Below are 13616 nucleotides of genomic sequence, written 5' to 3'. Positions count from 1 at the left end.
CAGAGATAGATGTGTATCTACCAAAACGCAAGACATTGGAAAAATAATCACTGAGGTATCAGTAGAGCAAATAGCATCCATATGATAAGGAAGTAAGAAAGTAAATAAGAGAAAAGGTCATTAACCAGTCTGATTGCCCACTGTTGAACAAGATTAAGGAATTTTAAGTTGGTCTCCTGAACGCCTCCCTACAGACGGTGCAGTATTCCATAATTAGCCACACTTCGAAATCTGAAGAATACGAGGGGGTCTCAAAAATTCTCGGCCTAACAATGAAAAAACGAATTCATAATTTCAAAATTATTTTTATTTTTCAACATAATCTCCCTTAAGACTAATACATTTATTCCAGCGATGTTTCAGCGCCATTATCAAGTCCCTGTAGTGATTCTCAGTAAGATCTGCAAAACACCCCTCTTCAGCTGCAATCACCTCTTAATTCGAAGAAAAACGCTGACCAGCTAGTAGGAGTTTTAGTTTTGGGAAGAGATAGAAGTCAGAGGGAGCCAAATCTGGGGAATAGGGTGGATGTTCCAACAATTCATAGTGCAGATCTCTCAATTTTCCCATTGCCAAAATACCTTTGTGGGCAGGCGCATTGTCCTGATGAAACATGATTTTTTTCTTCTGCAAACCGGGTATTTTCTCACGAATAAAATTTTTTCGTCTAGTCTGGTTAAAAGATTGAAATAATATTCTCCGGTTATTATTTTATCCCTTTCAAGATAATTAATAACCAAAATGCCTTTAGCATCCCGAAACACCGTTGCAATGACCTTTCCTGCTGATGGAACTGACTTTGTCTTCTTTGGCGCTGAACAACCGGCTTCTGTCCACTGTTTTGACTGATGTTTGGATTTCTGGTGCGTAATGGTGAATCCAAGTCTCATCCAGTAATAAATAGACGCACAAAATCAGTTTTATTCTTGTTAAAAAGCTCCAAGCACTTTTCAGAGATTTTCATATGAAAATCTCTGAAAAGTGCTTGGAGCGTTTTAATCTCTGCCGCGCAAACCTTTTTCATTTGCAATTCTTTATGCAAAATATATCCTACACGTTCTTTTGAAATGCCTATAGTCTCAGTAATTTCACGCACTTTGACTCGCCGGTCATCCAATACCATATCGTGCACTTGATCAATGATTTCCGGTGTTGTTACACTTTTTGGACGTCCTTCACGTGGATCATCTTCAAGGCTGGTAGGGCCACGTTTAAACTTGTCAGCTCATTTCTTAATTGTCGAAAACGAAGTAGAAGAGTGCCCATGAACTTTTTTGAACTTCGAATGAATTTCTTTTGGCGTTAAACCTTCTTTTACAAAGAATTTTATAACTGCACGATACTCAATTTTATCCATTTCAAAGGATACAGACAACACTTTTGCTTCAGACAGCTGTATAAAACAAACTGCTTGATAGAATGACTTGCAATTTCACATGGATGCTTACGACAGATGTACCAACTTAGAAAAAAAAAATCTTGCCAGTAGTGTTGCCATCTCTGTCGAGGCCGAGAACGTTTCAGACCACCCTCGTATGAGCAATTGTTTAATTGAGAATAATGCCAAGAATAAAATGAAAAGTTATACATTATTTTATATTAATTCCATACAAGTGAAGATATCACATTAGTGCTATGCACGGACACGAGGTTCAGAACAAAGAAGGAAACTATTCATGATTTTATGGAACTGCTGAAGATTGCAGTTCTTGGGAATACTAAGAGAGAGAGAAAAGCTGTCCCAGAAAACTAAGATTGATGGAATGAAACAGAAGAACGAAAGGTTTCTAGTTGTACTCTGAATGGATGAAGATGACAAGTAACTGTTGATGTTTATAAAGACAAGAGAGAAGTGGGAAAATGAAAACTAGAGGCCGTGGATGCGATGTTTGTAGCAGAAAAGGCTAAAGATGTATTTATCAGTCCAAGAAAACAAATCTGACTTTGTCTGAAGATCTTTGCCTATCAAAGTCAAAGGAAGTGAAGTAAAGTCATTTATTGTGAGAAATAAGACATGATTGCATGTCAACGTACTTGTTATAATTTCCAGTTGCTGGCGAATTATAACTTGCATAAGTGCTAAGTGAACGTGTCACCAGCAATTTCTGATCAATCAAACCCTTCGAAATTTATAGAAGAATGTTAACAACTTGGCAAAAATTGTATGGTAAAAAAAAAAAAAAAAAAAAAAGATATACATATAAAGTTCCAAAGATCTACTAAAAGGGAAGAACTTCAAGCAACAAACGCATTCCGTCGAATAGCCACCATTGTTTCTTATATTTCTATAATTTTTGATTTATAAAGATGCATAAGTCTCAGCTTAATAGACCTTAAATTTATTCATCATTATTGCACTGTACAATATTGGATAAATAAATAAAAATAAACCCTCCTAGTGATTTAATAAAAATTATTGCTCAGAATAGGTCTTGAAAAAAGAAAAAAAAAATGAAATAAACTACTAGTGTGAGTTCCTTTTCTAAACCTCTCACATCATTTTTAGTAACTTTGCATATAGATCAACTTCATCAATGGATAATATTTCCGACAGAGCAATTACTATAAAAGCCATGACGTGCTTCGTCCTGGAATCCTATTTAGAATGACAGTTATGAATCACTTTTCTTCCAAATTTGTTAAATTAAGGTCTCCAAGACGATCCTCAAAATTCCCTAGATGATTCGTTATTTTACCTATCATTTTCCCAAAGAAATAAAATGTTATTTTTCTTTCATTCCTGCTTGTTAGCTATATTATTATAGATAATATGATAATTTCCACAAAATGTTATACTCTTTGACTAAATTGCCTCAATCGTTTTATCTCAGAATAGTTTAGTTGTTTAAAATTTGTTGAATGATTTCGAATTCAAGTGAGTTATTTTCTATAAAACATTATGCTATTTAAATAACTATAAATAATTCTACTCTATTTTTCATATTAAGCAAATATTTTTAAAATAAGTAGGTTTTGTTAATGGCATCTGTTTATTTAGATGAGCATACGATTATCACATCTTTTTCGACCAATCAGATAGACGTATTCGTGAGAATTTTTATTATTCTTCAATTTGACAGAAACTGTTGTTTATTTCTCTAAGCTATGATAAAATGACTAATAACTATCCTGTAAATGATAACCACAAATAAATTTTGGTACTTATCTCCAACATTTATTTCTCATTTGAATGCAAATTAATCTCTGCAGAGTGAAATCAAAAACAATCTTCACTGCTATTTTCATTACTCTTTGCACTATTAACAATTTTCTTGTATCATCAGTTGCATAATAACGTACTTCAGTCAACTAATTCCTCTTGAAACTGAAAAACAGAAATTCTAATTATGTTTTTTTTTATGGTACATCGCAAAAATGCAATTAATAATAGGCCGAAGCTGGTATCAAGTAGGTTGGAACATGAAGTCTGAAAAACATAGTTACAACTACTATTTAATTACAGAATACACTTAGTGATCAAAATATTACTTTCTTCTACTTATAAGGAATTTATGATTAGATGTTATCTATAAAAAACTGATTAATCATGAATATTAGTCATTAATATTATTACTTTTTTATAAAATAATAAATTTTAATAAAAAAAAGTTTATTTAAAATCATACACACCACAATTAAATTTCAATTTTGCATTGGCAGCGAGGATTCTGAACGTTAAATGATCGATTATAGAATCTTTAAAAAAAACTATAAAATAATAAATGGCTTGTTATTATTATTTATTATTTTCTTATTATTATCTTATTATTTATTAAAATAAATTATAAGCCAAATAAAATCCCGAACTGGAATTTTATTTTACTCCAAAGAGGTTATTAAAATTGGCGTCTTCCTCTTCTTTACATATTTTTTTTATTAATCATCACAATTAAGGCATTATTTGCACTAGTTTTTATTGTCTGAAGAAATTATACACGTAAGCTTGCAAATTAAGAAAGTTTAATCTAAAACTTCTGCAAAAGTTCTTGAACATTTTCAATATAATAATGAAAAAGTTGCTCTACACAAGGGGAAAAAAATAGTGCAACCTACTTCTTACATATATTAGCTTCATGATTATTTCTCTATTCTACTATCAACATACACAGTTGCGCGTCGAATTGTCCAATATTCTGATTCTGCACGTTTTGAAAGAGAATGACAAACTAAGTTGGTTGCGACATTTGTGGATGAAATCCTCTTTCGGCTGGATTGGTTTACAAATGAGGCAATGTTTCCCCACTCTGACCAAGTGAATCGCCTAACCTAAAATAACCTAAAATTCTGTCTAGGAAGGTGTGGAACATTTATAAGCACATCAACTGAAATAAGTTAACCGGTCTCATTCGGCGGTGACAAGGATTTTTCATCTTGCGACACACATCAATTGCACAAACGTACAATTAACAGATATAAAATGCACTTGTTCTTGGCTATGGTTTTCCTAGAGATGGCATACTTGCGCCTAACTGAACTGTTATTCAGTGAGCTCTACTTTCACTTAATCGGCACATCCACCATAGTGGCAAATTTCACCTTGCTGTATGATTATGATCAATGATACTCTTTACCACTGCTACCACCTACACACCACGCGCGCGCACACACACACATACTCTCTCTCTCTCTCTCTCTCTCTCTCTCTCTCTCTCTCTCTCTCTCTCTCTCTCTCTCTCTCTCTCTCTCTCTCTCTCTCTCTCAGATATCTGGGATTACTTAATTTATATTTTTCAGATATTCCATTTGAACTTTCCAGAAGTCTTATTCGGGATATCAAAGACAATTAAAGATATTAAAGACAAATGTGATCTTCAACATTCCGTCATTAAACGTTTTGTTTAATCCACAGCATTCTTCAAGTTTTACGTTAGACGGCATCTACGGAGCTAAGTTGAACTATGCTGTCTCATAGAGTGGGATAAACAGGATTATATTTAGAATAGTGATGTTTTGTTTACGCGTGGATTGCGTTTCTGGACGCGTAAACAAAGATTGGAGCAAATGAAGATCACTGTTTTATTATTTTATATCACTTCTTAATGAAAATATTGCAGTTTCGTTGTACAAGCCCACGAACAGAACTAAGCATTGGATAATGCATATAGTAACTGGCGCAAGACTATTAGCTTGGATAAAAGGATTATTGACTGATATATATATATATATATATCAAAAATGTAGTGTGTGGGGATTGCTAATCTGCAAAATTTAAAGTGACCAATGATGTACCCTAGGGAACAGTCTCTGGTCGATTATTATTCAATCTCTACACAAATGACATCTGGGAAGGAGACATGCACTGAAGACACACAGGAGACATGCAGCTGTTTGTTGATGATGCAAATATTAGCAAGATAATTGGGAAAGCGATTGACATGGAATACTTGCAGAATCACTTGAATAGGCTGGAATTGTGGACATGTGAAGATGGTTGTCAGTTCAATGTTAGTAAATGTAAAATTATGCAGTTTGGTGTGATGATATAACCAATAGTGTATCGGTGCTAGAGAAAACTAATCTGGCTAGGGATCTTTGAGTTTAGTAGATAGGAAGTTCAAGTTCAGGGACCATATTGCAAAGATTACAAATACAACTCAGGGGATAATAACTGCAATGCTGAAACGAACATCATGTTAATGTTTGTATCAAGGCCCTTTTTACAAGGCCTTGATACGACCTGCTCTGTGTGCAGATACAGTGAAGAGGGGTGCAAGATTATATCAGGAGTATGGAATGTAGATTATGGGGACAGATTGAAAATTTGTGGTCTGCAGACACTAGCACAGGAGAAAGAGGGGATGATATGATTGAGACCTACAAACTTCTCAGTCATATAGGATACCAATAGACGGCATTTTTCATTTTATGAAGAGAAATAAGAGGACGAGAGAGCCTCCATGGAAGTTGAGAAAGGAGCGAAAGAATTAGATTTTTCTCTCATAATGATTGGAATGGCGTGCATCTGGAGGTGGTGAGAGCAGATGGAAATAAATTCAAAAAAGGTGTGCCAGCCGATATGTGACCTCCCCCGATGAGTCCCTAATAATAATAATAATTTTAATAATATTTATTACTTAACGTATGATACCATTAATAACATTAAAAAAAAATTATTGTTTGAAGATTTTTATTGTTTAAAGTCTCCCATCATTGGCTTTTAGAATGTTAAATTTCCGTTGTGATTCTGCACAATCACTACTTAATGAGAACCCTAGAAGAAAAATAAACTGAAGAGTTCTTAAAAGAACTGGGCGATGGACTGAGTCCTTGATTCTTTATCCCGTCATCTGAATGAAGAAAATCTGATGTGTGTGGATGGGGTGTTATTGAGCTAAAAGCTCTAGTCATGGCTGGGTAACAGCAATAGCCGAGCCTCAGTTAAAACTTCATTGGCTACAGCATTGCCATTTGTTACCCTGGAAGTCCAAGTCTTCACAACCTAAAAAGGACTTTAGGTTGTGAAGAGTCCACCTCCAAACAACCGGAAACCAAAAATAAACTTCTTATAGTTCTTATAAGAACTGGGCGATGGACTGAGTCCTTGACTCTTTATCCCGTCATCTGAATGAAGTAAATCTGTGTGGATGGTTATTGAGCTAAAAAGCTCTAATCATGGCTGGGTAACGGCAATAGCCGAGCCTCAGTTAAAACTTCATTGGCTAGCATTGCCATTTGTTACCCTGGAAGTCCTAAAAAGGACTTTTATCCTTACTATTTAAGTCCTTATCGCTCCTCCTAAAATAAACTGAAGTTAAAAAAGCATATAAAATATATTGATAATTAATTTTGTTCTTGGTGTATTTAATTTTATTATAAAAAAGATAACATATTTTAAATAGTTTTCTTATTTTCTTTTGAACGATTATTTTTAAATTACTTACATTATATATGAATATAAGATTTATCTTTCTTTTATAAGCTTTGTAATTTATAATTTTTAGAATGTTTGGCCATATTTGACGTACACTAGACGATAACTACAATATTATATTATTAGAATGGAGACTCAAAAAAATTCTCTCACTTTTAAGTAGTTATTACTGGGGTTTTTTTTTTTGTTAATTTTCTTTTCAGTAGTTAATAATAAAATTCTATCTTTTAACATGATGAATTTAACATGAATTTGATTAATTTACTTTGCAAACTATCTACTGTTATTTATATTCAAATTATAATCTTCAAAGTGTGGCAGTTAAGTATTTTGTGTATTTACCTGTTCGCTTTAATTTCTTATTTTTTGAAAGAAATTAATTCATTTATCGCTCGTCGAATTTATTCCAGGAGTAATTAAACGAAATAAAAAAAAAAATAAGCAAAAGTCCTACACCAGTATATTAATTTGTTTTCATAGTTCAGAGATTATGTCTGCCTTGCAAGACATAACATACCTGTATTATTGTCCCTCACACTGAAGTCTGTACCCCCTCTGAAGTAAGTAGACTCTTCTGCGTTATGGGCGCGGGAGTACCAGAGCAGAAGCCATTGAATTCAAGGCTCAGTCAGTACATGTGTTTCGGTGATTGGAAAGCTGCGATCTGGCAGCTCGTGTTGTTAGGATAGTCTAGCATCTGGCAGAAACCAGGTTAGCTGCTGCAGTTAGAGTTAGTCACCTCTTTAACCGGAAGTTTTTCTGTCTCAACAACCGGAAGAGAAGCAAACGAACGGCAAGGCAATTGAAGGGTAAGTAGTTTAGGCTTAACTAATGTATACGTTCTTGTGTCATTAGCTTGTCGGGTCCAGCCACATGGTGTTGTCGGTGTTAAACAGAGAATGCAGCTCCAGTCTTGAAGGCGTTATCGGGTTTTGCTATAGCTGAAGGTTTTGTGAAGTAGTTTCACTGCGTGACCCAAAAGATAAAATCTCTAATAGGATACTTTGTATTGTTGCTTGTCCTAGAAATTCAGAACAGAAGCATTTAGGACGAAAATGAAAGCAATTTGAAGGAATAACTAATCTTCTATTTAAAAAAAAAAAAAAACCTATTTTAATGAAATTATATGTATTGCATATTTAAAATTAGTATAAAATATAATAAATCAGTTTATTATATTAAGTAAATAAAAATATCTGTGGTAGTACAGATTACATATGCGGAATGTATAACACATTTCTTGATTTCCATGTATCTTGTCGGATACAGCATACATTTAAACATACTTTTAAGTAAAGTGCATCTATACTAGGATAAAAGTTAGACTTTTATCCTAGTACAGATTTGCTTTATTATATTATTTATTTAAGGATAAAGAACAAATGGTTGATTCATTTTCTTTCTTAAAAAAGGTGTATATTATTTTATTCCATTTATTGTTGAAATTCTCTAATCATTTATTATTCATTTTATATATTATTCATTTATTATTATTATTACACTACTGCTTTATACCTTTATATTATTATTATTGGCTAGAAATTGTTAAAAAGGACAGGTAAATTTCTCTCTTTGCTTGACTGTATATCTGTGTTATGTATTAGTATATCTAACGAGGCTTATGATATACATTTGTGTGACGTGCGCTGATATTTAGAGTGCATCGATGGATTATAGCTCGACAACAATTAACTGGAAAAGTTATTTTAATAGGACTAACTAACCAAAACTTTAAAATAATATCGCTTTATTATTATTATTATCACTATTATGTATAATAAATTAGTTTGAATCTTTCATATGAATTATTTTTATCAGGCATAATCATTTTCATCTATGATATACGAGTATAAGTATGCGAAACGATTCCGCTGTCAGTTTATTTGGACAGCGTCAGTCAAAATCCAACTTCTTTTGAGGGATTCATACTTAAGAAATAATATTTACAGAGTTTCATTTTTTTTGCTTTAATATCAAAATTTGAATGATTAATGTTAGACTCATCAGTTTTAAAATATATTTTATATTTTGTTTGAGATTGAAGCATATCGTCGGCTAATATTTCGCAATGATGCGTGTCTTATCCTGTTGCTCTCTTCCTTAACAGATGCATAAAGTATTACAAAGTTGTCATAAGGCATAATAATAGATTCTTGTTTGGATTTTCTCTTGATGTGAATTGAATTATTTGCTTTATGAAGAAATCAATACAAAAGATTAATTACTATCTTTAGGTGAGCTTCCATTTAAGATAAAAATTTATTTAATTAGTCTTAGCCATTTATTTTCTTTTGATCTCGACATTCCTTTATTGATCCGTAGTCTACAACAGTCACTCCTAATAAATAAATAAATCACACATAGCTGACTGATATCACAGTACGTTGTCAGCTGTTTTTCCAATTGATATTACACGTTACTGGAACCGGGATATTTTTTTTTCTAAATACGAAAAATGACAATTAAAACGTGTACAATTGCATTAATAATTGAAATTAGTACCTTTGCTGACTGATATCTTTTACGCACAGTTGCAATTTCTTATAAGAACTGGGCAATGGACTGAGTCCTTGACTCTTTATCCCGTCATCTGAATGAAGTAAATCTGTGTGGATGGAGTGTTATTGAGCTAAAAAGCTCTAGTCATGGCTGGGTAACGGCAATAGCCGAGCCTCAGTTAAAACTTCATTGACTACAGCATTGCCATTCGTTACCCTGGTTAGTAAGTAAAGGGTAAAATCTCAAAAAATCGGACGATCTCTAGGCCACTCCATAGTGGGCGAAAGACCGTCCATATCTCAGCGTTGGTTCCACTCAGTGACGGGCTCCCCGACCACTGAGCAGAACCGCTCAAATTCCGAGGAAAATAATTCACCGGCAAGAACCCCTCAGCGGGCCGTGCCGGAGAACACCTTCCCCGGAGACTCAAAGTGCTCCCTTACGGCAAAAACCTTAAGAGAGCGAACTCAAAAACTCATCACCCAGGATAACAGCAACAGCCGAACCTCAGTTAACTTCCTTGGTGCAGCATTGCTAATTGTTTCCCTGGAAGTCCTAAAAAGGACTTTTATCATTCCACTTGCATAGTTCTTAAAAGAACTGGGCGATGGACTGAGTCCTTGACTCTTTATCCCGTCATCTGAATGAAGATAATCTGTGTGGATGGGTGTTATTGAGCTAAAAAGCTCTAGTCATGGCTGGGTAACGGCAATAGCCGAGCCTCAGTTAAAACTTCATTGGCTACAGAATTGCCATTTGTTACCCAGGAAGTCCTAAAAAGGACTTTTTCCACTTGCATTGTGCAAAGCTTAGTTATATACATTGTATTTAAAAAAAAAAAAAAAAAAAGTAAAAAGGTGTCAATACTCTTTTTACGGAATGGGAGATATATATGTAAAAAATGCATTTAATAGTTTAAATTTTTACTTATTATATTTGTTACATTACTATTATATAGTGTTTTATACTTAGATATTTATTACCACCCAGAATTCACATGTAGGGAAAGATGAATCTGGGTCTTATTGCATACATGTTTAATTTCCTTGTTTGCTTTGATAAGTAGAAAGAAATTACTGAAATTCTAGTACAGATACATTAAAAATCCTGCGGAAATAATTATCTTTTCTTTTCTAAATCGCTTTTAAAAAGCAAATATGAACCTTTTAATTAACCTATTAAGAATTCCATTCCCTCAATTTAAAACCCAGTGACAAGAATACTAAAAAATCTAATTATTTGCTATTTGCTTAACTGCTTGGAAAAAAAAAAAAACATACAACACTAGAGTGCGTTTCGATCACTCGATCTGCTCATCTTCTTTCGTTATCTTGTTATTCTTGATTTAATAGGGTATTAAAGAGTTGCTTCTATTCGACATTGATTAATTTTATATATTCCGTCGGATAAAATAATACTTATGCTTTTTTTTTTGTTGTTGTTAAGATTAGGGCCTAGTTACGCTATAGTCTTTTGATTAATAGGAAACTGCTAGAAGGGATCAAACAGAGGAAGACGGCAAAAAAAAAAAAAAAAAAAAGTTGTTAAAAACAAACCTAGAGGGAAATGTTTCTCATTAGCCTACTTCATCATATGGAACATCGTAGGTACATTACTTGATAAGCTAATTGTAAAGCTATTTGAGTTCTAATAAGGTTTGAAGCCGTTGAGAGTGTTCAAATTATAAAGATATATCCCTCAAGTCGTTTTGAATTTGCAGCACTAATTATTTTTATATGCATATTTTTTATATATATAGTTTTTATTTTTAAGACATATCTAAATTTAGAAAGATGCTGAATCAGTCAGTCTCCGTTGTAAAATACACATTCAAACATATAAAGTGATGGAGAAGTCGACTTCTTTTTTTTTTTTTTCAAAAAGTTTATGCACTGTTGATTTTAACGTGCTTGTGTAAGAAGAGGACAAAGGTCACAGTGCTGTTTAAAAACAACCCCGGACACGCTTATTTAAATATGTGTTATACGAGAACTTATGAACAGGAATGGCGCTAAGCTTTCTGGCGCCCAGAGAAAATAAATAAATATAAATAAAATTCTACGCCTTGCTTAATTCGGTTTTTACAGAATGGCGCCTTTTTAATTTGAAGGTTTAGAAAGCCTTGAAGATAAGTTAAGAAACAGGGATACCAGGGGCGAATTCTCCATGCTTGCTGCGGAAGCTCATTAATTGAGAAAGAAGTAATATTCATTTGTTAATAAATGCATGCATTTATAAGCATTCCATTTAGGCTTTTATTTTTGTAGACAGAAGACGTCTTAAGCTTGCGCGGCAATAATTGAGCTTTGTGTTGTGTTATGTTGCGTTGTGTATCGAAGGCCGATGCTTGCTCGTCTAGTCAAAGCTACCGTGGCATGCTCGGTTGCAGAAGTTTCCAGGAATCCTCGAGTCCTTGCAGCAGCGCTGTGATTTCATGCGCACGCATAGCCATTTCACATCGTCTCACTCTGTTGCTTAAACACAGGCCATACGCAGTGAAGGTAGCTCTAGCTAGTGAGCTTCAGAAAGCCTTTACAAGTGTGCTTTTTGCTTGGGAAAATTAAGTTACAACCAACTTTTTATCACGATGTTATTGACCAGTTAATAAAGAAGAACCGTAGGGGTAGAATTTGTATTCAAGTAGGTCAGTTAAATTGAAAAAGATAGAATATCATTTGTAAAATAAATGTTGTATTTATATGATTAAATGTACATAAATTTCTAAATATATAGTTTTAAATGATCAGTAATTCATTATTCCGCTAATCAGACTTCAATCATACCTCTCACTCCCTGAATGATAACAAGAGAGCAAGCGTGAATTTAAGACCAGCATTCGCCCCCTGAGGGATATCCTTTCACATCTCAAAACACATCAAATATAAATGAAAATGTTTTTTTTTTTTTTTTTGCATCGTAAACGATTGTTAAATGTGCGCATGCGCGTAATAGCCATATATTTCTGTTTCTTCCTGAAAATAGTAGTACGAGATTCTCGTCAATTTTACAATGTGACAGTAACAAAATTAATCACATTCTTAGTTGTTGTTGTTGTTGTTTTTTACAAAAATAATAATTACTAATAATGTGATTACTGCTGCTCAGAAGTGTGATGAATCAGTCATGCGTTTCGTCAAACAGTAAGTAGTTATTAGATTCGCTTTGTCTGTATGTATTCATATAATTACTATATTCCTTATTATTGACGGATTTTAAGAAATTTCGAATTTGGAATCCTGACAAAAAATTTCTCAGGTTATCCAAGTTTAAACAGCCATTTCGGGTATAAAATTGATTCGATACAATATGAAATTATATGCTGCAAATGACAATAAATAAAACTCACTGCAATACATGAAGTTCAAACCGGTTCTAGGTTCAATGTGATAAATGAACTACGCCACACCATGCAGGAATGCTACAGTGAAACGCTCCCCCTCCCCATTTTTTATTTATTTATTTATTTTTTTTTTAAGAAATAAGGAAATTACGATCTCTAGTCATTTCCTGACTTCTTATTTTTGAGAACAGTCTGAGATTGGTATTACTTTAACGCGCCATTTGCAGGGAAAAACGAATGCAAATACACGTTTATATTTCTCGTATTAATGTTGCCCCCCCCCCGTTTAGCTGTAACCTGTAAAATTGTGAGCACTAAATGAATTCGCTTAAATCCGCGTAGCTACAAAAATCCATTATCGTTTGAGTTCAAGTGACTGTACTGTCTAGACAGTAGGCACTCGAAAGAAATATGCCTCTGCAACTCGCTGACGTGATTATCGGTTCGCCCACACGGCGCAGGGCTAAAAGTAACTAATCCGAGTGTATTAAGTTGGAATGGGTTAAAGTAATATTGGAGTGGAGACGTTGAAGAAATTACTAAATAAAATAAGTGACAAGTATGATTTATCACATACTTCGTTTTATAGTACGTTCAAAAGTTACGGACTGTAAATTGGAAATTCGGAAAACAAAAATTTTGTGCGTGCAGTTACTAGGTGCGCGCGCGCGCGCGCGCACACACGCACACAGTTTAGAGGGAACATTGGTCGTCACCTACTAAGCAGCGAAGGCCACACCTAGAAACGGCAAATTGTATCACAGCCACAAAACTCCATTTTATTTTTATTTTTTTTTTTAATTTTACATATTTACTTGAATTTGGGGGAAGCCAAACAGTGCTTGACTATAAGCGGCATATACCCTAAGAACGGTGCTGAGAGAGAGACGCATTTCAGTTTCACTT

General features: G+C 33.8%; 1 protein-coding gene across 1 annotated transcript in view; it reads left to right on the top strand.

Moving 5' to 3' along the window:
- The first annotated feature begins 7479 nt into the window (after positions 1–7479).
- The window catches only part of LOC150104894 (xylosyl- and glucuronyltransferase LARGE1-like), a 413744-nt gene continuing 407607 nt past the window's right edge, over positions 7480–13616 (top strand). The window contains exon 1 of the mRNA XM_090396042.1: positions 7480–7680. The gene's annotated coding sequence lies outside the window, so the exon portion shown is untranslated. The remainder of the gene's footprint in view (positions 7681–13616) is intronic.

The sequence above is a fragment of the Typopeltis vanoorti genome, chromosome 7, assembly GCF_054136105.1.
Source record: "Typopeltis vanoorti isolate ZY-2024b chromosome 7, IOZ_Tvanoo_1.0, whole genome shotgun sequence".
Lineage (NCBI taxonomy): Eukaryota > Metazoa > Arthropoda > Arachnida > Uropygi > Thelyphonidae > Typopeltis > Typopeltis vanoorti.
Note: the sequence above shows the minus strand (reverse complement) of the source record. Positions and strands in the feature narration are given on the sequence as shown.